This window comes from Loxodonta africana, chromosome 3, assembly GCF_030014295.1.
Source record: "Loxodonta africana isolate mLoxAfr1 chromosome 3, mLoxAfr1.hap2, whole genome shotgun sequence".
Lineage (NCBI taxonomy): Eukaryota > Metazoa > Chordata > Mammalia > Proboscidea > Elephantidae > Loxodonta > Loxodonta africana.
The window spans coordinates 17,129,264-17,154,763 of record NC_087344.1 but is presented as its reverse complement, the minus strand read 5'-3'; the positions used below and the strand labels follow the sequence as shown (position 1 = coordinate 17,154,763).

Below are 25,500 nucleotides of genomic sequence, written 5' to 3'. Positions count from 1 at the left end.
TCATAGATTCCATTTATGAAGTGGAAGAAAGGGATATATGTGAGGTTCTAAAACTATTATGTTAAAATGAAAAAAAAAAAAGAGCAGTTTTATATGTCAAAAAGAGTGACATGCTGGGAATTTCATAGGATTCAACCCAATATAAGGAATAGCTAAGAAAATGTTAAATACAAAATTCAGGATAGTGGTTATTTCTTGGCAAGAGGGAGGATGATTAGACTGAGAGAGTCTCACAGGAGGATTCTAGATGACTGTAAATGTCATTTTTCCATTTAAGTGGTAAATATATATGTTTATATTATATGAATATTCTATAAGAAAACAGTTAAATTACACACACTTTTTATGTATGCTATAGTTCACAAATAAAATTTTTAAAAACTCTCATGTATCATATTTTAAATACATTCCAGCATTAAAGATATGTTTCCAGAACATAGAGCTCATCACTGTTTCACAAGGGTCTTTTTAACCATGTTTTCTCTAGGGGCTTATCCACAGGGTCCAGAGTCAGTGGTCCTTGAATGAGGGGCAGATAGCTGCAGATTTAACAAAGACCCAAGATGCTGCAGGTGGCTAAGGCCATCACTGGGTGAAATCCTGCCCTAGCAAATGCCATGGAGGCCTGTCCGGGAGCTGTCCCCAGAAGTGGTGCTGACAATAATGAAAGTCAGTGAGGATGAGAACAAAAGGCTCTCTGGCATTCAATTTTCCAGGGAGTCATCCATTCTCATCGTGAATTATCTCCTTAGATTAAAAAAGATCCTTGATAAAACCAAACTTTCTCCTTGCTTCCCTATAATGTCACATCCAACACCTCCCCTATATGGTTGAGTCCTTCAAAGACTACAGTGACCATATTGCCTTTATTCAAGCATATTTAATGTGTGGATTTCATCTGAAATGAATAAGAAACAACAGAAAAGGTGACACAAGGTATAAACAAGAAAGTCAAAGCCATTGCTCGCAGGTAATCAATGAGAAGGAATCAAAGCAAATTAACTCTCAGGGAAACATAATTCGCCTCAGTCTGTAAAACCCATAATTGTGTCTTTGATTATATTACTAGATTCACTCAAAATGCTGATACATATTTTTTAAAAAATGAGGAAAACTAACTGCTAAAGCAAATGCTAAAAAATGTGTGAAAACAAAAGGATTGTAAGGTCCAAGAATAGATGGATATATATACAGAATACAATATTAGCTAAATTTCATTGAGTACTTACTGTATGCCAGGCATTGTGCCTACTGAGTTCCCAACAGTAATTACATTCTTGATCAATGTCACTCCAACTGTAATACTTGGACTATCCACAGTGGAATCACCTATGATCTTGTCAGACATGCACATTCATGGGCCCACCTCACAGTAACCAAAGCCAAACCCATTGCCACTGAGCCAATTCTGACTCACAGCAGCTTTATAGGACAGAGTAGAACTGCACCTATAGAGTTTACAATGAGCATTTGTTGGATTCAAAATCACTACCTTTTGGTTAGCAGGTAAATGCTTAACTACTACACCACCAGGGCTACCAAAATCACTGAGGATGAGCCCAGGAATCTGTGAATTAACAAGTTATCCAGTTCTCATACACATTAACATTGGAGAACAACTGCTGTAGGCGATATGTCAAATCCACTCATAATAATTCCATTCCCCTCACCAGAGAATGGTTTATGAAGGGTTCTGCATGTCCCAATTCAGGCATATCAGCTGTGAAAGGATGTTTTCTGAAAGAGTCATTGGAAAAGTAACCTCTTTATTAAAAAAAAAAAAAAAAAGGCATAGTCAGCTTTCTGGTATACAATGCCTGTAAGTGATGCAGCCATCTGGTGACCTTGAGGGAAACCTGTCCTAGTACACAATCAGTCAAATATCACAAAGCTAGAGAGGAACAAAGTCAGTTTCCATACCTATTTTGCACTACTGTTAGTCACTAGGAGACCCCTGTGACATAGTGTTTAATTGCTACAGATGCTAACCAAGAGGTCGGCAGTTCGAATCCACCAGGTGCTCCTTGGAAACTCTATCTGGGAGTTCTACTCTGTCCTAATGGGTCACTATGAGTCAGAATCAACTCGACCGCAGTGAGTTTTTCTGTGGATTAGTCACTATGGTATAAACCATTGTACCAAAAGAATTGAAAACAAGAACACAGATACTTGTAAACCAATGTTCATTGCAGCATATTCACAACAGCCATAAGGTGGAAACAGGCTAAATGCCCATCAACAGATGAGTGGGTCAGCAAAATGTCATAATACAATGGAGTACTACTTGCCATAAAGAGAAATAGCCCTGATACATTCGACAACATAGCTGAACTTTAAAATATTACGCAGAGTGAAATGTCAGTTACAAAAGGACAAATACTATATGATCCCTTATAAATGAAATACCTGGGATAAGGCAGTGTAGAGAGAACAAAGTTTATTAGTAGTTACCAGGGTCAGCAAGTAAGAAAAAAGAAAGGGAGACTCATTGCTTAGGGACACTGCTAAGGGTGATGGAAAAATTTGAACATGAATACTGGTGATGATTGAACAACATGAAGAAAGTAATTAATGCCACTAAATGGCACATGTAAAAAATATTGAAATGGCAAATGTGTCAGTGTATATATATAGTTACCAAAATAAACATAAATAAATAAATGCTTTAACATGCCTTGCTAATAAGGTAAAAATTATCACAAGAGAGAAGCATGTGTAAGTAAATAAATATACTCATAAGTAAAAATGAATTTGAATTGATAAACATATAAAGTTTTTTATCATCAAAATGAAAAAAAAAAAAAAGAACTTGTTAATAAAAGGGTCTAACATTCTCACTCACCCAGTATTCTTTCACTATGACTCCTCTAGAAGTCCAAGCCTAAGGCAGATAAAACAATCATGAAAAAGAAAATAGTCTCCATAGGAGTTTCTTCAAGGCTCCCTTCATGTCCCTGTTCCTCAGGCTGTAGACAAATGGGTCCATCATTGAAGGGACCACAGTGTACATCACTGAGGCTACTGCTGTCTTCTTGAAAGAACAAGTAAGTGCAGAACTAATGTACACCCAAAAGCTGTCCCATAGAATAAGAAAACCACTGACAGGTGAGACCCACAGGTGGAGAAAGCTTTGTAGATTCCACCAGCTGATGGTATTCTCAGAATGGAAGAAACAATTTTAAAGTTAGAAAAAATAATCCCAAGGAGAGAAACACTACCCAGTACACTAGTTAGTAAATATGTCAGGATGTTATTGACAAGAGTATTGGAGCAGGCAAGTTTGATGACCTGAGCAAGTTCACAGAAGAAGTGAGGGATTTCCCTGTCTGTGCAGAAGGACAGCCTTAGTATCATCAGACTGTGGAGCAGGGCATCCATCAAACTAATAAGCAAGGAGAGCAGAATCAGCAGGCCACAGAGGTGAGAGTTCATGATGACTGTGTACCTCAGTGGTTGGCAGATGGCCACACAGCGGTCATAGGCCATTGCTGCAAGGAGAAAATTTTCCATGCCTGCGAATATCATGAGGAAGCAAACCTGGGTGAGGCAGCCTGTGTAACTGATGGATTTGCTCTGTGTCTGGATGTTCATCAGCATCTTGGGGACAGTGGTGGTGCTGAAACACATGTCAGTGAAGGACAGGTTGGAGAGGAAAAAGTACATGGGGGTGTGGAGGTGGGAGTCTGAGCCGATGGCCAGGATAATGAGTAGGTTCCCCAACACAGTGACGAGGTACATGGTCAGGAATAGTCCGAAGAGGAAGGGCTGCAGTTCTGAATCCTCTGAGAGCCCCAGGAGAAAGAATGCTGCTACACCAGTTTGGTTTTCTGATGTCATGTTGTTGATGAGTCTGATGATGGAAGTGATAGGAAAGAGATCTAAAAGAGGTGCTTATTTCAGAGAAACTCTCGCATCTGTATTGTGAAACGAAGTGAATACTACAAATCTTTCTACTCTCTGTCTCCTACTCCCTCCCCTTCTTTCTATTCCTTCATCTGTCTTTGTCCCATCCTTCCTTCCTCCCTCCTTCTGTTTCCTCTCTTATCCATTATTATATCTCCCCCCAAATTTCCACCTGGATAAAGACCCAAATAGTCTCCTTGATTTTTTTTTTTCTTGTTGTCTTTCTGTGCCTTGAGTCAAATCAGACTCATAGCAACCCTATAAGACAAAGTAGAACTGCCCCCTAGGGTTTCCAGTGAGCAGCTGGTAGATTTGAACTGCTGATCTTTTGTTAAGCAGCCAAACTCTTAGACACTATGACACTAGTGCTCCTTGCTTTAAAAGTCTTCAACTCTCTGACCACATAGGTAGTATTTATGTGTTTATTGAATATCTATTCTTTATCCACATTGTGCCAAGTAATAGGAATAAAAGAGAAAATATACATGGCTTTTTCCTTGGGAATTTTCCCAAGCCTTTGAACTAGCAGAAAAACAAACTCTACATCCGTGTTTTAGAACAATGGTTCTCAAACTGCTTTTTGTCAGAATCAGTTAAAGGACTTGTTGAGCCCCCACACTCAGACTATGGGCTTCAGAATTTGGGGTCCACGGCTCTAAAATTTTTCTTTCTAACAAATTCTCAAATGCTATTGCTGATGGCCTGGGACTATACTTTGAGGTCTACTCTTCTAGAATGTCAACCATTGTGGTTGATGTACAATCAACTCATCTGCAGGGAGGAAAAGATGTGGTGCACTTCATGAGGAGATGGGGACCTGGCTCACCAGGCTCTGCAGAGGGACTTGGGGAGGAGTTCAAGCCCTCGACTCAATCAAGCTTCTTCATTTTCATTTTTTCCTCAAAATTTGTCCTTTCAATTTTCTATTTCCATTGGAATGTCCCATCATTTAGGTTCTTATCCCTTGTTGTTATTGTTCTAATTAATAGTTGTATTATCAGAATTGATAATAATAAATGTCAAAATTGTCAAAAACTGCTGCCATTACCACTACTAACACTTACTGAGCCCTGGCTATTCCAAGCCATTTTTAGGATTTGCTACAGATTCCATCACTTGCCTCTTGAAAAGTTCCAACTGAATTGAAACCCAGTTGCTTTCCATGGTATTCAAAGTCACCTAAACTCTGACCACGTAGGTAGTGACAGCATCAAAACAAGACCCACAGTCAGGACCTGAGGTCAGGATAGAGTGAGCTACGTGAAATTTCATGCTATTATACGATTATGGCAATGAGACTCTTCTCTTCCAATTATTCGAAGATGGAAACATTATTCCCATAAATGATATATACCCATTGCCATCTAGGCGATTCCAACTCATAGCATCCCTACAGAACAGAGTTACACTGCTGTATAGAGTTATCAAGGCTGAAATCTTTGCAAAAACAGACTGCCACATCATTCCCTGATGGAGAAGCTGGCGGATTGGAACCACCAACCTTTCAGTTAGCAACAGAGCTCTTAATCACTGCACCACAAGGGCACCAAGGTGATATGCGGGACATCTTTTTTTTCCCCATAACAGAAGAATGGGGGGAAAAAGAAAATACGTGGTCTTCAAAAACTGGTGAAGAAAAAAGCGCAACAATTTGTTAGTGTGTCCTAAGCAGAATCCGGATATCTTTGCTTTTTAACACTTTAAAGAGGTCTTTGGCAGCAGATTTCCTCAATGCAATATGCCATCTGATTTCCTGCCTGCTGCTTCCGTGGGTGTTGATTGTAGACCTCAGTAAAATGAAATCCTTGACAACTTCAATATTTTCTCCCTTTATCATGGTGTTGCTTAATGTCTGAGTTGTGAGAATTTCCGTTTTCTTTATATTTAGGTGTAATCCATGGTGATGAAGGCTGTAATCTTTGATCTTTATCTGCAAATGCTTCAAGCTCTTTTAATTTTCAGGAAGCAAGCCTGTGTCATCTGCACATTGCAGGTTGTTAATGAATCTTCCTCCAGTCCTGATACCCTGTTCTTCTTCATAAAGTCCAGCCTCTAAGATTATCGCCACAGCATACAGGTGGAACCAGCATGGTGAAAAGATAAAACCCTGACACACACTATTCCTGATTTGAAACCATGCTGTGTTCCCTTGTTCTGTTTGAACAACTGCCTCTCAGCCTATGTACAGGCTCTGCATGAGCACACTTGCGTGTTCTGGAATTCTGGTCTGTCTCAATGTTATCCATAATTTGTTATGATACACAATTGAATGTCTTTGCATAATAAATAAAACACAGGTAAACATCTCTCTGGTATTCTCTGTTTTTAGCCAATATCCATCTGACATCTGCAATGATATCTCTCATATCACATCCTCTCCTTTGTTCCACATCCTCTTCTGAATTATCTTCAGCAAAATTTTACTTACTTGTGATATTAATGAAATTGTTCAACGATTTCTGTATTCCATTGAATCACCTTTCTTTGCGATGAGCACAAATATGGATCTCTTCCAGTCAGTTGTCCAGGTAGCTGTCTTCCAAATTTCTTGGCATAGACAAGCAACCACTTTAAGCATTAAATCTGTTAGTTGAAATATCTCAATTGGTATTCCATCAATTTCTGAAGACTTGTTTTTCACCAGTGATTTCCGTGCAGCCTGGACTTCTTCCTTCAGTAGAAATGGTTGTCATCATATGCTACCTCCTGAAATGGTTGAGCATTGATCTTTTTTTTTTTTTTTTTTTTTGGTGTAGTAACTCTGTGTATTCCTTCCATCTTCTTTTGATACTTCTTGTATTGTTCAATATTTTGCCCATAGAATTCTTCAGAACTGCAACTCAAGATTTGAATTCTTTCTTCAGTTCTTTCAGCTTGAAAAATGCCAAGCATGTTCTTCCCTTTTGGTTTTATATTTCCAGGTCTTTGCACATTTCATTATAATACTTTGTCTTCTCGAGCTAACCTTTGAAGTCTTCTGTTTAGCTCTTTTACTTCCACATTTCTTCCATTTGCTTTAGCTACTCTGTGTTCAAGGGCAAGATTCAGAGTCTCTTCTGACATCCATTTTGATCTTTTATTTCTTTTCTGTCTTTTTAATGGCCCTGTGCTTTTGTAATGTATGATGTCTTTGATGTCATCCACAACTCGTCTGGTCTTCAGTCACTGGTGCTTAAAGTCAAAAATGAAAGATGTCACTTTGAGGATCAAGATGCGCCTGATTCAAACTATGGTATTTTCAACGGTCTCATACACATGGGAAATATTGACAAAAAATAAGAAGATTAAAGAAGAATTGATGCATTTGAATTATGGTGTTGGCAAAGAATATTTACAATACCTTGGACTTACAAAAGAACGAACAAATCTGTCTTGGAGGGAGCAGAGCCAGAATGGTCCTTAGAAGCAAGGTATGTGAGAATTTGTCTCAGGTCCATTGAACATGTTATCTCCAGTCTCTGGAGAAGAACATGATGCTTGGTAATGTAGAGAGTCAGCAAAAACTAGGAAGACTGTCAACAAGATGGATTAACACAGTGGCTATAACAATGGGCTTAAGTATAACAAGGATCATGAGGATGGTACAGGACCAGGCAGGGTTTTGTTCTGTTATACATAGGGTCACTATGAGTCAGAGCTGACTCGCTAGTACCTAACAACAACAACAACAATCAGAATTGAGAATAAGAAAGACATACTCTATCAACACAACCATCTAGGCTTCTTACAGAAGGTCTCAATGGTAGTCGAAAAAGAAGAAAGTTTGCCAAGTCACCTTAAAGGAGAAGAAAGACACTGAGCAAAGTATAAGAGGACACATTAAATACTTATATAGTTGTAGGGCTTAAAAAATTTAATCAATACAAGTTGCTTAGCAAGGAGCCTGGCATCTGGTGAGTGTGAAGTACTATTTAAGACTATCATGATAATTGAATACAATAACAGAACTTATTTTTAGTAATTCCTTACCTTCTCAAATGCAGCAATGTATGAAATAAACACATATACACTCTTTTCTGTTTAACTGCCACTCCCATGTTTACATGTAAATCAGTGGAAAAAGAAACCACAGAATTTCAAATTTCAAATGGAATAATTAGTTTCTTGTTAATAGATTTTTACTTCTAAATTTATTTTCCTCTTCCTTTCCTCTCTTTTCAGATAGCGTATTGTGATCTGTCATTCTCTTCCAGTTTATGCCAGAGGATTGGAATAATCCCTCACTGCTCAGTAGCTTCGTTCATCCCCTCTTCCTTTTGTGTTTTGACTCATAGTCTCCATAGTATAAGTAGCAGGTGTTAGGAAAAGAAATAGTGAAAATCGATCATGGAATTTTGGCTCTTCTTTCCTTCTGTTTCTGGCTGGGCCACATCAAACCTGAGTTAGGAAACATGGGCACTGGCTCTTATGAGAATCCTGAGGTTGTATACCAAGTTAAACTCTAGTACACTTCCATTTCTGATGTTAAAATGAGCCTCCTGAAAATACCTGGATCCCTAAAACCAGGTAAGAGTTGATTGACTACAACCTCGATGCATTTTCCCATTTTTCTGATGAACCAATGCTTTAGAAAAAGTCATGAAAGTGCCTATTTCTAGGGTGAACAACTCATTAGGAATCTTATATTTTTCTCTTAATTGTACAAGGCGAACAAACTCTGTCCCCTCAACACAAATATCCAGGCAGCTTGACAGGAGGGTCTGACCTTAAGCATGGGGTCCTGACAACAAGCAACCTTAATAGCATCAATTAATTGGTGTAATATTTGGACTCTGACAGACCCGACTTTCATCCAGTCTCTAGCACTTGCTTTATCAACAAGAATATTTCTAGAACTCTTTGAGAATCTTCCATTACCTCATTGTATAGTGGGAACCATCACAAAACCTTACAGGAATTTTACAAGGATGAAAAATGAACAGATAAAACCCTCAAACAAGATGTTCAGCATATGACACCCTCTCAGTATTTCCTGTTGTGTTTTGTTCTGCATGGGCACAACCTGATGGTTCATTACAGAAGTGAGTAATTGGTGCACCAAAATAAAAGAAGTATAAAGAGAGAAAAAACATCCCTAGCAAGATAACTACAAATTTTAGGGAGGAATAGATATGCTAAAACTCTCCTGGGACTCTTCCTTATGTAAAAAAGCATGGGAAAGAAAGAATCCAAGTGAATATGAATGATATCAGTGTTCATTTCTAATGATATAAAACGTATAGAAATTAAAATGAATAAAGTACACCTAGATGTATCAACACAAAGAATGAAAACCCAAAAGAGAAAAGTACCACATCTATAGTAAGGAAAAATTTAAATAAGTTTTAAAATTACATAGATATAAATTTACACTTTTTATTCTGAAACATTTCAAGGATCTGAGCAGTACAGAGAAAAACAATAAATGCCTAGTTTTTCACCACACTCCACCATCAAATTAAAACCAAGTCACTGTATAATTTCTGTAGAAATTATTGAATGGGAACCTGAACCACCATGTAAATCTTCAGCAAAAACACAATAACATATTATTTAAAAAAATATGTTCCCACGCTTTCATTGTTTTCTTTAATAAAATAATGTGTACTTACTTGAAATACTCCTTTATTTTTCACATTCTCAATATTTTTCCCTCTTTCAGGAAAACTAACATAGAATTTGCATGTGTTAATCTCCTGTGTTTCCAATACATCTATTATGATTCTATCCATAATTAATATTTTAGTTTTGCTTTGATACTTTTATATACAGTAATTGCTTCTTAAAATGATACATTTAATGATTTATCAGTCTTGGTATACTTTGTTTTGGTTCATTAACTCCAGCTACCTTAAGATATTCCATTTTTGTTTACATCACAATTTATCCTTTCTGTAGCTGATGGACATTTTTATTGTGGTACACACACACACACACAGTTTAAAATGCACCGGAGACCAACAAAATTCAAGACCATGGTTGTCTTTTAGGAAGGGAAGAAGAGAAATGAAAGGAAATATAAAGGATGTGTCTTACTCATGTACATTATTTTGTTACTTTTAAAAAAGAACTTTAATGGCAAAATGTCAGCATCTTTTAATTCTGGAAACATTGATACATGGGTGTTTGCCCTATTACTCTGTGCTCTGCTACATTTAAAATATTTAAGAGAACACTGGTTCACTTGGGATGTAGCTAGTGTAGGCTCCCTGGTTCTCCGTCTACTTTCTGAGTCCTCATATCATGGTAATCAGGTCAAGACCAAAGATCCCCCCTACTAAAGTGTGTCAAGGCCAAGGAACTGAAAGATATGGAGAAGCTGACCATATGCCCCAGTCCCCTGCCAAATAAATAAGAGAATATTTTAGAGAATTCTAAAACATTCATAAAATTTGAGCAAGGACAGTTTTGTTTTGAGGATGAAAAAAAAAAAATCTCTCCAACTTCAGGGTCAGAGTAGGTGATTAGGAGACTGAGAGCTGCTGAAGTACTTATGCAAAAGTACAAGGAATTATGTCAAGGAGATGATGAACAATTAGGCAGGGACCTCACAGATGATCCCATCTGGCTCCTCTTCTACCTGTGCTTAACTCACTGCTGCCCCAAATAGGCTCATAGACAACCACATCTCCCTATTTGCAAAAGATAAACTAGAGGATACCAGATTACCTGGGTGTCGTCACTAAGGAATGACATTCAGTTCTCCCCTGAAGGTTGAAGGATAAAAATGGAAGCTCTGTATTGAGGGAGCACAGAAGACAGGGGAAGGACCAGGTAGGATCCTGTGGAAAGTGATGGCCCCTGGGAGGAGGTCCAGGTGTGCTGCCTACTGACCTGGGCCAGCAGTTGAGTGGGTGGTCACAGGCAGACTATTTATAGTCTCTGTGGCCCTTTGAGGGTTCAATATCCAAAGCTCCTCATTAGTCAAACTTGTTTGCAAATCCTTATGGAGCAAGTCTAAAAGGAGCAAGAGCATCACTTTGGCTGACTCCTTCATTCTGAGAGGCCAGAACTATGCGTTGGTATGCATCACTTCCTCTTCCCTCCATCTCCTTCTTCTCACATCCATCTCAAATACCTCACACACATGGACACACCTCCATTTGTAACTGATGCTTGTCTTGTTCCATTATGTACATTGAAAGTAATCGCTATGGTAACTACAACATCGGGAAGACTGACACCACATTTAGGCTAAAAAATATAGTGTATTCATATAGTGATATGAATTCCTAATAGAAATACAAGTGATAATATATCAAATGTATCCTAAAAATGCAAATACTAACAACTATTTCTGTATATATTGCTCATTGAAGTTTTGTCTGGTTTCTACATATTATATTCAGCATTTTCTAAAATACTTTCAGGAATCAATACGGACTGAACATGTAATGGATATTTTATTCCCTTTTTTAAAGTTTTACTACCAACTTTTCCCAATGTCAAAGTAGTAGCTGCAATATACGTTTGTTTTCCACGGTGGGTTGAGATTAGCACATTTTCTTATCGATAATGTTGAAGTAGATTACAGACGATCAGATAACCAGTCACTGTCATACAATGTAACTTGGTGATTGTAAACTAACAGTTGTTTGGGGTGTGTTCCTTAAGACAGCAAACTTATTTTTTTCTGACTGGTATGCTACCATAATTAAGACCAGCAATTCTGATACAGGGATAGATAAAGCAGGTCTCTTGGTTTGAAAATAGAGCCCTCTCAAAAAGATCAACACATAAATGGAGAGTTAATGTATGAAGTGGTGTTACAGAAAATGGATCCATTATTTAATAAAAACAAAGAGCTCACTAGAAATACCATAAACATATACTTCCCAAAAGAGCTCTCAATCTCATAATATATATTAGCATGTGAAAGATCTCTCAATCTCATAATAAATATCATTATGTAACAATAGTTTTTTGAATAGTTATGGTGAAAGAATACAACCCTGGTGCACACCTTTCCTGACTTTAAACCAATCAGTATCCCCTTGTTCTGTTCGAACAACTGCCTCTTGATCTATGTAAAGATTCCTCATGAGGACTATTAGGTGTTCTGGGATTCCCATTCTTTGCAATGTTATCCATAGTTTGTTATGATCCACACACTCGAATGCCTTTGCGTAGTCCGTAAAACACAGGTAAACATCCTTCTGGTATTCTCTGCTTTCAGCCAGGATCCATCTGACATCAGCAATGATATCCCTGGTTCCACGTCCTCTTCTGAAACTGGCCTGAATTTCTGGCAGTTCCCTGTGCATATACTACTGCAACCATTTTTGAATGATCTTCAGCAAAATTTTGCTTGTGTTTGATACTAATGATATTGTTCTATAATTTCCACATTTGTTGGATCATCTTTCTTGGCAATAGGCATAAATATAGATCTCTTCCAGTCAGAATGGGGCATCAGGATTGGAGGAAGACTCATTAACAACCTGCGTTATGCAGATGACACAATCTTGCTTGCTGAAAGTGAAGAGGACTTGAAGCACTTACTAATGAAGATCAAAGACCACAGCCTTCAGTATGGATTGAACCTCAACAGAAAGAAAACAAAAATCCTCACAACTGGACCAATGAGTAACATCACGATAAACAGAGAAAAGATTGACGTTGCCAAGGATTTCATTTTACCTGGATCCACAATCAACACCCATGGAAGCAGCAGTCAAGAAATCAAAAGATGCATTGCATTGGGCAAATGTGCCACAAAGGACCTCTTTAAAGTGTTGAAGAGCAAAGATGTCACCTTGAAGACTAAGGTGTGCCTGACCCAAGCCATAGTATTTTCAATCACATCATATGCATGTGAAAGCTGGACAATGAATAAGGAAGACCAAAGAAGAATTGATGGCTTTGAATTGTGGCATTGATGAAGAATATTGAATATACCGTGGACTGCCAGAAGAACGAATAAATCTGTCTTGGAAGAAGTACAACCAGAATGCTCCTTAGAAGCAAGGATGGCGAGACTGCATCTTACATACTTTGGACATGTTGTCAGAAGGGATCATGCTCTGGAGAAGGACATCATGCTTGGCAAAGTACAGGGACAGTGGAAAAGAGGAAGACCCTCAACTAAGTGGATTGACACAGTGGCTGCGACAATGGGCTCGAGCATAACAGCGATTTTGAGGATGGTTCAGGACTGGGCAGTGTTTCGTTCTGTTGTGCATAGGGTCACTATGAGTCGGAACCAACTCAACGGCACCTAACAACAACAACAATAGTTTATACCCACTAAATCTTCACAATAAATGAAAATATTTTGGTGAAGATGCGAAACAGCAGAGACTTCTAATGGGAGTTTAAATTGATTCAATCACTTAGGAAAACTCTTTGAAACTACAGGGAGGTGAAGAGACCCTTCTCCATACCCAAAAACATCATCCCAAATATAAAACTCTTGCTAATTTGCACCAGGGACGTGTACAAAAATACTCAAACAACTTCATTCACAATAGCAAAAAACTATCTCAAAACAGTCTCAGTGACATCAGAGAAGAGGCTTTTTTTTCTTTAATTTTCCATGCTTAATAAAAAGTATACAGCATTGAAAATAAATGAATTAGTGCTACACCCAACAATAGGATTGAACTTGAGAAGCACAATGGTGAGAAAAACAATCAAGACCCCAAATTTATCCGTTAAGATTAAACTTTCAATTTGTTCCCTAAGAGGCACGTTTTTTAATAAGTCATCTAGGGATTCATACAGCAGTGATATAAAGATTCTATTGAATACCTTGAAAATGACAGATCGCAAAGCAAAAAAAAAAAAAAAAAAAAAACCTGATAGAAATTTCATAGAATATAACCTAATAGAAAAACATCAATATATATATATAAATACAGAATTACTGGTAATAGTTGTCATTGGGAATGGGGAGGGTGATGTGATTAGATGACTCCTCAAGTGGAATCTATGGTGATAGTAATGTTTTTGTCTTAGTCTAGCGATGGGTAAAAAGTAAAGTATTATAATGACATGTGCAAAGACCCGGAGATGGAAAACCAAAAGGGAAGAACACACTTGGGGTTTCTCAAGCTGAAAGAACTGAAGAAAAAATTCAAGCCTCAAGTTCCAATAGTGAAGGATTCTATGGGGAAAATATTAAATGACACAGTAAGCATCAAAACAAGATGGAAGGGATACACAGAGTGATTATACCAAAAAGAATTATTCGATATTCAACCATTTCAAGAGGTGGCATATGATCAGGAACTGATGGTACTGAAGAAAGAAGTCCAAGCTGCTCTGAAAGCATTGGCGAAAAACAAGGCTCCAGGAATTGATGGAATATCAGTTGAGATGTTTCAACAAGCAGATGCAGCGCTGGAGGTGCTCGCTCGTCTATGCCAAGAAATATGGAAGACAGCTTCCTGGCCAACTGACTGGAAGAGATCCATATTTATGCCTATTCCCAAGAATGTTGATTCAACCAAATGTGGAAATTATAGAACAATATCATTAATAATATGTGTGTATCATAACATATTATGGATAACATTGCAAAGAATGGGAATCCCAGAACACTTAATTGTGCTCCTGAGGAACCTTTACATAGATCAAGAGGCAGTTGTTCAGACAGAACAAGGGGATACTGATTGGCTTAAAGTCAGGAAAGGTGTGCACCAGGGTTGTATTCTTTCACCATACCTACTCAATCTGTATGCTGAGCAAATAATCCGAGAAGCTGGACTATATGAAGAAGAACGTGGCATCAGGATTGGAGGAAGAGTCATTAACAACCTGCATTATGCAGATGACACAACCTTGCTTGCTGAAAGTGAAGAGGGCTTGAAGCACTTACTAATGAAAATCAAAGACCACAGCCTTCCGTATGGATTGAACCTCAACAGAAAGAAAACAAAAATCCTCACAACTGGACCAGTGAGCAATATCATGATAAACAGAGAAAAGATTGAAGTTGTCAAGGATTTCATTTTACTTGGATCCACAATCAACACCCATGGAAGCAGCAGTCAAGAAATCAAAAGATGCATTGCATTGGGCAAATCTGCCACAAAGGATCTCTTTAAAGTGTTGAAGAGCAAAGATGTCACCTTGAAGACTAAGGTGTGCCTGACCCAAGCCATAGTATTTTCAATCACATCATATGCATGTGAAAGCTGGACAATGAATAAGGAAGACCGAAGAAGAATTGATGCCTTTGAATTGCATTGGCGAAGAATATTGAATACCCGGTGGACTGCCAAAAGAATGAATAAATCTGTCTTAGAAGAAGAACAGCCAAAATGCTCCTTAGAGGCAAGGATGGCGAGACTGTGTCTTATATACTTTGGACATGTTGTCAGGACGGATCAGTCCCTGGAGAAGGGCATCATGCTTGGCAGAGTACACAGTCAGAGGAAATGAAGAAGACCCTCAATGAGGTGGATTTACACAGTGGCTGCAACAATGAGCTCAAGCATAACAATGATTATAAGGATGGCTCAGAACCGGACAGTATTTCGTTCTGTTGTGCATAGGGTCGCTATGAGTTGGAATCAACTCAATGGCACCCAGCAACAACAACAATAAACTTAGATTTAAGCAAAAGGAATCCCTACCCTGGCCCCACTCTAGAAGCTCTGCATATTTCATAAAGATTCAAAAAAATAGATTTATTAAAGAATACATGAGCCTTGAGCACTTCCAACACTTATAATCTTGTATGACTCATAACCTTGAACTTCCACTCTTGAGATTTACAATACCATGCAGCACCCCAGCAAGAATATTTCATCATTTTTGGCCTAAATCATTGAGACAAAGGTGAGTACATCCAAATTCCATGAAGCTCTATGGGTTGTGATGCTGATGACATCGGTGAGAGATTAAGCTCCAGAAAGCAGGTAGAATTTGAATGGAGGAAGTACTTAATCAGAAAAACACAAATTAGCTAATTTATCAAATCCTTCTTCTCAGATAGCATTAATGTTTAGTTTTTATGAAGTTTCTTTTCTCAGTAGTGTTGTGTATTCTCTTCATGTTCCAAAAGGTATTGCAGTGGTAATCACAGCAAACTCAATATTTGCAACTGTTACACATTTTGCAATTCATTTTTAAATTTATATTTCAACATAAAATATATATATTAAATTATATTTATATTACAATTTATATTACTTTTAAATCTGTACCTATAAAGGATGTAATATATATGAAACATGATACTATGTTTACATTAAGAATCTATACAGTGCTTTAAAAAAGGTGTATGATAAAAGTAAAAGTGTTTATAATTTTTTTCTGCAATAAAACCATATATAACCTGTTGTAGGGTAAAAAGTCACAAAGTTTAATAAAGCAAAATGAAAATTTTATTTAGCATATATTCAAAAAGGCAAGAGCGGGAAGTGGACAAGCATGCTGCCAGAGCTCATGTCTACCCAGATCCAAGGAAATATTGCAGAATAGGAAAGAAGGGAAAACAAACAAGCATGTTGCTAGACTCATGTCTGTCTGAGTCCAAGGAAATATTACAGAATAGGCAAAAATGGGAAAACGGGGAAGCATGCTCCTAGAGCTATGTCTGCCAGAGTCCAAGGAACATTACAGAGTCATCAGTATATATTAACATTACAAATGGGCAAAACCATTAAAAAACCTTCATCTTTTCAGAAATTAGCTAGAAAATGTGATCTACAATCATTGGTACAGGTTTCACTAATGACAGTCAGAGGGTCTTCATTGGTCCAACCAATTTTCTATTCACTAAATGCTAATAGAAAAAAAGAAGAGTGGAAAGTCTTTTGTGTTCTGTTTGATTGGTTTATGTGAAAGGATCCCTAAAAGATAATTTCCAACGTTGTCTTAACTATTGTCTTTATAACTCAGGGCCCAGTTGATGTGTCCTTGTGAGTCCTTGTGTGTCCAGGTCCAGCTGGGTCATATTCTGCATGCTCAAGAAAAGGGAATAATGATTCCAATAGTATTTCCTAAATGGATTCCATTACAATGTTTGCATGTAATATCCACATTTCATAGCTAATTTCTGGGTCACAATATGGGTTTAAAACTTCTTATTGGTAATTTCAAATACTGCTCTCTGAGCAGAAAGTTTCCTCTGAATAGATTCTAATTTTTTAACAACTGTCATGGATTCAATTGTGTCCCCCCAAAAATGTGTGTATCAATTTAGACGGGCCATGATTCCTGGTATTATATGATTGTCCACAGTTTTGACATCTGATGTGATTTTCTTATGCGTTGTAAATCCTGCCTCTATGATGTTAATGAGGCAGGATGGGTGGCAGTTGTGTTGATGAGGCAGAACTCAAATCTACGGATCGGATCGTGTCTTGACCATGTTTCTTTTGGGATATAAAACAGAGAAGCAAGCAGAGACACAGGGGGACCTCAAATCACCAAGAAAGCAGTGGCTGGAGCACAGTGCGTCCTTTGGAATCAGGGTTCCTGTGAGGAGAAGCTCCTAGTCCAGGGGAAGACCTGGTGAGAAGGGCCTTCCTCCAGAGCCCACAGAGAGAGAAAGACTTCCGCTGGTCGCTTAGAGACCAAAGTTTATTACTGCTTATCAGGGTCAGTGAGTAAGAAAAAAGAAAGGGAGACTCATTGCTTAGGGACATTGGCTAAGAGTGATGGAAAATTTTGAACATGAATAGTGGTGAAGAATGAACAACATGAAGAAAGTAATTAAAATCACTAAATGGCACATGTAAAAAATGTTGAAATGACAAATGTTTCATTACATATATAGTTACCAAAATAAACATAAATAAATAAATGCTTGAACATGGCTTGCTAATAAGGTAAAAATTGTCACAAGACAGAAGCATGTATAAATAAATAAATATACTCGTAAGTAAAAATGCATTTAAATTGATAAACATATAAAGCTTTTTATCATCAAAATGTAAAAAACAAAAAGACTCTTGATACCACAAAAATGTAACATTCTGATTCCCCCAGTACAATTTCACTATGACTCATCTAGAAGCCCAAGGCTAAGGCACATAATACAATCATGAAAAAGATGTTCTCCACAGGAGATTCTTCAAGGCTCCCTTCATGTCCCTGTTCCTCAGGCTGTAGATAAATGGGTTCATCATTGGAGGGACCACAGTGTACATCACTGAGGCTACTGCTGTCTTCTTGAAAGAATAAGTAAGTGCAGAACTAATGTACACCCAAAAGCTGTCCCATAGAATAAGAGAACCACTGACAGGTGAGAACCACAGGTGGAGAAAGCTTTATACATTCCACCAGCTGATGGTATTCTCAGAGTGGAAGAAACAATTTCAATGTAAGAGAAAATAATCCCAAGGAGAGGAACACCACCCAGTATACTACTTAGTAAATATGTCAGGATGTTATTGACAAGAGTATTGGAGCAGGCAAGTTTGATGACCTGAGCAAGCTCACAGAAGAAGTGAGGGATTTCCCTGTCTGTGCAGAAGGACAGCCTTAGTATCATCAGACTGTGGAGCAGGGCATCCATCAAACTAATGAACAAGGAGAGTAGAATCAGCAGGCCACAGAGGTGAGAGTTCATGATGACTGTGTACCTCAGTGGTTGGCAGATGGCCACATAGCAGTCATAGGCCATTGCTGCAAGGAGAAAATTTTCCATGCCTGTGAATATCATGAGGAAGCAAAACTGGGTGAGGCAGCCTGTGTAACTGATGGATTTGCTCTGTGTCTGGATGTTCATCAGCATCTTGGGGACCGTGGTGGTGCTGAAACACATGTCAGTGAAGGACAGGTTGGAGAGGAAAAAGTACATGGGTGTGTGGAGATGGGAGTCTGAGCTGATGGCCAGGATAATGAGTAGGTTCCCCAACACAGTGACGAGGTACATGGTCAGGAATAGTCCAAAGAGGAAGGGCTGCAGTTCTGAATCCTCTGAGAGCCCCAGGAGGAAGAATGCTGCTATACCAGTTTGGTTTTCTGATGTCATGTTGTTGATGAGTCTGATGATGGAAGTGATAGGAAAGAGATCTACAAAGATTGCTTATTTTAGAGAAATTCTCACATTTGTATTGTGAAATGAAGTGAACACTACAAATATTTTTTCTTTCTGTCTCCTTCCCTCTCCCACTCTTTCCTTTCATCTGTCTCTGTCCCATCCTCTCTACCTTCCTCCCTCCTTCTGTTTTCTATCACATCTGTTATCATATCACCAAAAAATTTTCCATCTGAATAAAGACCCAAGTGGTCTCCTTGATTTTGTTCTTGTTGTGTGCTTTGAGTGATATCAGTCTAATAACAGCCTTACAGGACAGAGTAGAACTGGCCCCTAGGGTTTTTCAAAAAGGAGCTGGTGGATTTCAGCTGCTGGCCTTTTAGTTAGCAGCCAAGCTCTTAAACACTATGCTACCAGGGCTTTTTGCTTTAAAAGTCTTCAAGTCTCTGACCACATAGGTAATATCTGTGTGTTTATTGAATTCTGTTTATCAACATTGTGCCCAGTAATAGGAATGAAATAGAAAAAAAGTACATGGTTTTTACCTTTGGAATTTTCCAAAGGCTTCAAACTAGCAGAAAAACAAATTCTACATCTGTGTTTTAGAGCAATGGTTCTCAAACTGCTTTTCATCAGAATTAGCTGAAGGGCTTTTTGAGCCCCCACAGAGTATAGGCTTCAGAATTTGGAGTCTAAGGCTCTAAATTTGTTCTTTCTAACAAATTCTCAAATGCTATTGCTGATGGCCTGGGGCCACCCTTTGAGGTCCACTCTTCTAGAACATCAACCATTATGGCCCATGTACAATCAGCTCATCTGCAGGGAGGAACAGATGTGGTGAACTTCATGAGGAGATGGGGACCTGGCTCACCAGGCTCTGCAGAGGGACTTGGGGAGGAGTTCAAGCCCTTGACTCAATCATTTTCAGTTGTTCCTCAAAATTATACCTTTCAATTTTTATTCCCATTTAAAGTCCCATCATTTAAGTTCTTATTCCTTGTTATTATTGTTCTAATTAATAGCAGTATTATTAGAATGTATAATAATAAATATCATAATTGTCGAAAACTGCTGCCATTACCACTACTAACACTTACTGAGTCCTGACTATTTCAGGAAGTTTTCAGGATTTGCTGTATTTGCTATATTCATTCTCACAACAGAGATGTGAATTAGGAGCTTCTTTTTTTATTTTCCTACATTATATCCATGACCTCAAGTGAAGGTAAAGGAAAAGTGTGGTGAATCTACAGATACAAAGTACATGGCACTCTGGAAAACAGTAGTAACAGGATTTGAACTCAGGCTGTGAGATCTTGGAGCATACATCATACCACCACATGATACAACCTCTGAGTAGGGGATGACCAGGCATCCTGAAGGGTCAACAGATTCCATCACTTGCCTCTTGAAAAGTTCCAACTGAATTAAAACCCAAGTGCTTTCCCTGGTATTCAGGGTTATCTAAACTCTGACCACATAGGTAGTGACAGCATCAAGACAGGACCCACACTCAGGAACTGAAGTCAAGACAGAATATGCTACCTGAAATCTCAAGCTGTTATCCTATATGTCAATGGGACTCTTTTCTTCCATTTATTTGAAGATGGAAACATTATTCTCATAAATGGTATATACCCATTGCTACAGAGTTGATTCCAAATTATAGCATCCCTATAGAACAGAGTGACTCTGCTATATAGTTTCCAAGGCTGAAATCTTTGGGAAAATAGACTGCCACATCATTCCCCCATGGAGAAGCTGGTGGGTTGGACAGCCAACCTTTCAGTTACCAACAGAGCTCTTAATCACTGCACGACCAGGGCAACAAGCTGATATGTAGCACATCCTTTTTTCCCAAAACAGAAGAATGGGAGGAAAGAGGAAATACATGAGTCTTCAAAAACTGGAAAATAAAAAAAAGCAACAATTTGTTAGTGTGTCCTAAGCAAAATCCTGACATCTTTGCTTTTTAACACTTTAAAGAGGTTTTTGGCAGCAGATTTGCCCAATGCAATGTCATCTGATTTCCTGACTGCTGCTTCCATGGGCACTGATTGTGGATACAAGTAAAATGAAATCCCTGATAACTTCAACATTTTCTCTGTTCATCATGATGCTTATTGGTCCAGTTGTGAGGATTTTTGTCTTCTCTTTGTTGAGGTCTAATGCATACTGAAGGCTGTAGTCTTTGATCTCCATCTGTAAGTGCTTCAAGTCCTCTTCACTTCCAGCAAGCAAGGTTGTGTCATCTGCATATTGCAGTTTGTTGATGAGTCTTCCTCCAATCCTGATGCCCCATTCTTCTTCATAAAGTTCTGCTTCCAAGATTATTTCCTCAGAATACAGATTGAATTAGCATGGTGAAAAGATAAAACCCTGATGCACACCTTTCTTGATTTTAAACCATGCTGTATCTCCTTGTTCTGTTTGTACAACTGCCTTTCAGTCTATGTACAAGTTCTTCATGAGCACACTTAAGTGTGCTGGAATTCCCATTTTTCACAATGTTATCTGTAATTTTTTATGATCCACACAACTGAATGTCTTTGCATAGTAAATAAAACACAGGTAAACATCTTTCTGGTATTTTCTGCTTTTAGCCAATATCAATCTGACATCTGCAATGATGTACCTCATTTCAAATTCTCTCCTTTGTTTCACATCCTCTTCTGAATCCTGTTTGAATTTCTGACAGTTCCCTGTTGATGAACATACTACAACCATTTTTTAATTACCTTCAGCAAAATTTTACTTACTTGTGATATTAATGAAATTTTTCAATAATTTCTATATTCCATTGAATCACCTCTCTTTGCAAAGGGCACAAATATGGATCTCTTCCAGTCAGTTGTCCAGAAATTTGTCTTCCAAATTTCTTGGCATAGACAAGCAACTGCTTTCAGCATTAAATCTGTTATTTGAAACATCTCAATTGGTATTCTATCAATTTCCAGAGACTTGTTTTTATCTATGACTTCAGTGCAGCCTGGACTTCTTCCTTCAATACAACTGGTTCTGCATCATCTGCTACCTCCTGAAATGGTTGAACATTGATCAATGTTTTTTGGTGTTGTGACTCTGTATTCCTTCCATCTTCTTTTGAGACTTCTTGTGTTGTTCAATATTTTGCCCATAGAATTCTTCAGAATTGCAACTTTATGTCTGAATTCTTTCCTCAGTTCTTTCAGCCTGAAAAATGCCAAGCATGTTCTTCCACTTTGGTTTTATATTTCCTGGTCTTTGCACATTTCATTATAATACTTTAGTTTTTCTTCTTTAGCTGACCTTTGAAATCTTCTGTTCAGCTCTTTTACTTCAACATTTCTTCCATTTGCTTTAGCTACTGAAGTTCAAGAGCAAGATTCAGAGCCTTTTCTTCATCCATTTTGGTCTTTACTTCATTTCCTGTCTTTTTAATGACCTTTTTCTTTCTTAATGTATGATGTCCTTGATGTCATCCACAACTCATCTGGTCTTCAGTCACTGGTGTTTAAAGTCTTAAAAATGAAAGTTGTCACTTTGAGGACAAAGATGCACCTGGTTCAATTCATGGTATTCTCTATCATCTTATATGCATGGGAAAGATGGACAGTGAATAAGAAAGATTGAAGAAGAATCGATGCATTTGAATTATAGTGTTGGCAAAGAATATTTATAATACCATGGACTTCCAGAAGAATGAACAAATATGTCTGGGAGGGAATACAGCCAGAATTGTCCTTAGAAGTGAGGTAGGTGAAAATTTATCACACTTACATTGGACATGTTATCTCCAATCCCTGGAGAAGAACATGATGCTTGGTAATGTAGAGGGTCAGCAAAAACAAGGAAGAACCTCAACAAGATGGATTGACACAGCAGCTGAAACAATGGGCTCAAGCATAACAAGAATCATGAGGATGGCCCAGTGACTTCTTCTATTGTACATAGGGTCATTAGGAGTCAGAACTGACTTGTTAGCACCGAACAACAACAACGAGCAGAGCCAAGAATAAGAAAGACACACTACCAACACAAACATCTAGGCTGCTTACCGAAGGATCTCAATGGTAGTGGAAAAAGAAGAAAGATTGTCAAGTCAGCCTTAAAGGAGAAAAAAGACACTGAGCAAAGTATAACTGGACACATCAAATATTCATGTAGTTGTGGGACTTAAAAATTCAACCAATACAAGTTGCTCAGCAAGGAGCCTGACATCTGATCATTGTGAAGTACTATTTAAGGCTATAGTGATAACTGAATAAGATAATGGAACTTATTTTTAGAAATGCCTTACCTTCCCAAATGCAACAATGTATGAAATAAACACATATAAACTCTTTTCTGTTTGACTGCCACTCACATTTTTACATGTAAATCAATGGAAAAAGAAACCATAGAATTTCAAATTTCAAATGGAATAGAACTCATAATTAATCTTTATTAATAGATTATTACTTTCAGATTTATTTTTTCATTCCTTTCCTCTCTTTCCAGATAGCACATTGGATCTGTTCCTCCCTTCCTCTTTCCCTTTTTATGACAGAGTATTCGAATAACCCCTCCCTGCTCAGTAGCTTCATCCATTCCCTCTTCTTTTTATGTTTTGACTCATAGTCTACACTGTATAATTAGCATATGTTAGAAAAGGTAATATGAAAATCAATTGTGATACTTTGAATCTTCTTTCCTTCTGTTCCTGGCTTGGCCCCATCAAACCTGGGGTCAGAAAGCATGGGCACTGGCTCTTCTGGGAATCCTGAGGCTGTGTACCGAGATCAACTCCAGGACACTTCCATTTTTCCGATATTAAGATGAGACCCCTGAAGATATCTCGATCTCTAAAACAGGTGACGGTTGATCGACTACATCTTCGATACATTTCCCCTTTATTCTTATAAACCAATGCTGTAGAAAAAGTCTGTGAAAGTGTCTGTTTCAAAGATGAACAACTCATTAGGATCCTTATTTTTTTAGCTTAATGGCACAAGGCAAACAAACTCTGCTCTCCCAACACAAACATCCAGGCTGCTTGAAAAGAGGCTTCGGTCGTAAGCATGAAGTTCTGACAACAAGCAACCTTAATAACCAGAAACCACCAAACCCAGAGCTGTCAAGTCAATTCTGCCTCATAGGAACCCTATGGGACAGAGTGGAACTGCCCCGTAGAGTTTCCAAGGAGCGCCTGGTGGATTTGAACTGTCGACCCTTTGGTTAGCAGCCGTAGCACTTAACCACTATGCCACCAGGGTTTCCAGCAACCTTAATAGCATCAATCAATTGGTTTAACATTTGGTCACAGACACTCCTGACTTTAATCAAGTCTATAGCACTTGCTTTATCAACAAAGATATTTTTAGAACTCCTTGAGAATCTTCCATCACCTCATTGTATGATAGGAACCATCATAAAACCTTACTGCAATTTTGTAAGGATGAAAATGAATAGACAAAACCATCAAGTATGGTGTTCAACAAATGACATCATCTCAATATTTCCTGTTCTGATTTGTTCTGCATGGGCATAACCTGATGGCTTATTATAGAACTGAGTAATTGTTGCACAAAAATCAGGGAAGGGTAGACAGAGAAAGGACATACCTAGCAAAATAATTAACAAATTTTACGGAGGAATAGATATGCTAAAAGTCCACTGGGACTCTTCCTCATGTAAAAAAGCAAAGGGAAGAAAGAACCCCAATGAATATGAATGATATCAATGTTCATCTCTAATGATATATTATAAAATATATAGCAATTAAATTGAATAAATTAGATCTAGATGTATCAACACAAATAATGAAAACTCAAAAGAAAAAAGTACCTTGTCTAAAATGACATGTATAGGAAGGGAAAATTTAAATGAGTTTTAAAATAACATAGATATAAATTTACATTTTTTTTTATCACAAAACACTTCAAGCATGCTGAGAAGTACAGAGAAAAATAATAAAATCCTGGTTTTTCACCACTCTGCACCATCAAATTAAAATCAATGTCACTGAACAATTTGTGTAGAAATTATTGAATGGAAACCTAACCTGCTATGTAAATCTTCATCAAAAACACAATATTATCTAAAAAATATGTTGCCATGTTTCCATTGAGTATTTTTTAAAATAAAATAATGCATATTTATTTGAAATCCTCCTTTATTTTTCACATCTCAATATTTTTCCCTCCTCCAGGGGAACAACACAGAACTTGTATGCATTAGTCCCCTGTGTATTCAATACATTTATTATGATGCTATCCATAAGCAATGTTTTTGTTTTGCTTTAATACATTTATGTACTCTAATTACTCCTTAAAAAATAATACATTTAATAATTTATCAGTCTTGGTATTCTTTGTTTTGATTCATTAACTCTAGCTACCTTAAGATATTCCACTCGTTGATTACATCACAATTTATGCTTTCTCCAGGTGATGGGCATTTTTACTGGGGTATACACACACACACACACACACAATTTAAACTGCACTGGAGGCCATCCAAATTCGAGACTGTGGTTGCCTCTTAGGAAGCAAAGAAGGGAAATGGAGGGGACTATAAAGAGTATGTCTTCTTTATGTGTACCATTTTGTTATTTTAACAACAACAAAAAAAAATGGCAAAATGTCAGCATTCATTAATTCTGGAAGCATTGGTACATAGGTGTTTAACCTATTACTCTGTGCTGTATTTTCTTTAAAATATTT

General features: G+C 37.7%; 2 pseudogenes; both read right to left on the bottom strand.

Moving 5' to 3' along the window:
* Positions 1 to 2,899: 2,899 nt before the first annotated feature.
* On the bottom strand, positions 2,900 to 4,071 carry LOC135230509 (putative gustatory receptor clone PTE03; annotated as a pseudogene).
* Positions 4,072 to 14,623: 10,552 nt separating this feature from the next.
* Positions 14,624 to 19,163, bottom strand: LOC135230624 (olfactory receptor 7G2-like; annotated as a pseudogene).
* Between the last annotated feature and the right edge of the window lie 6,337 nt (positions 19,164 to 25,500).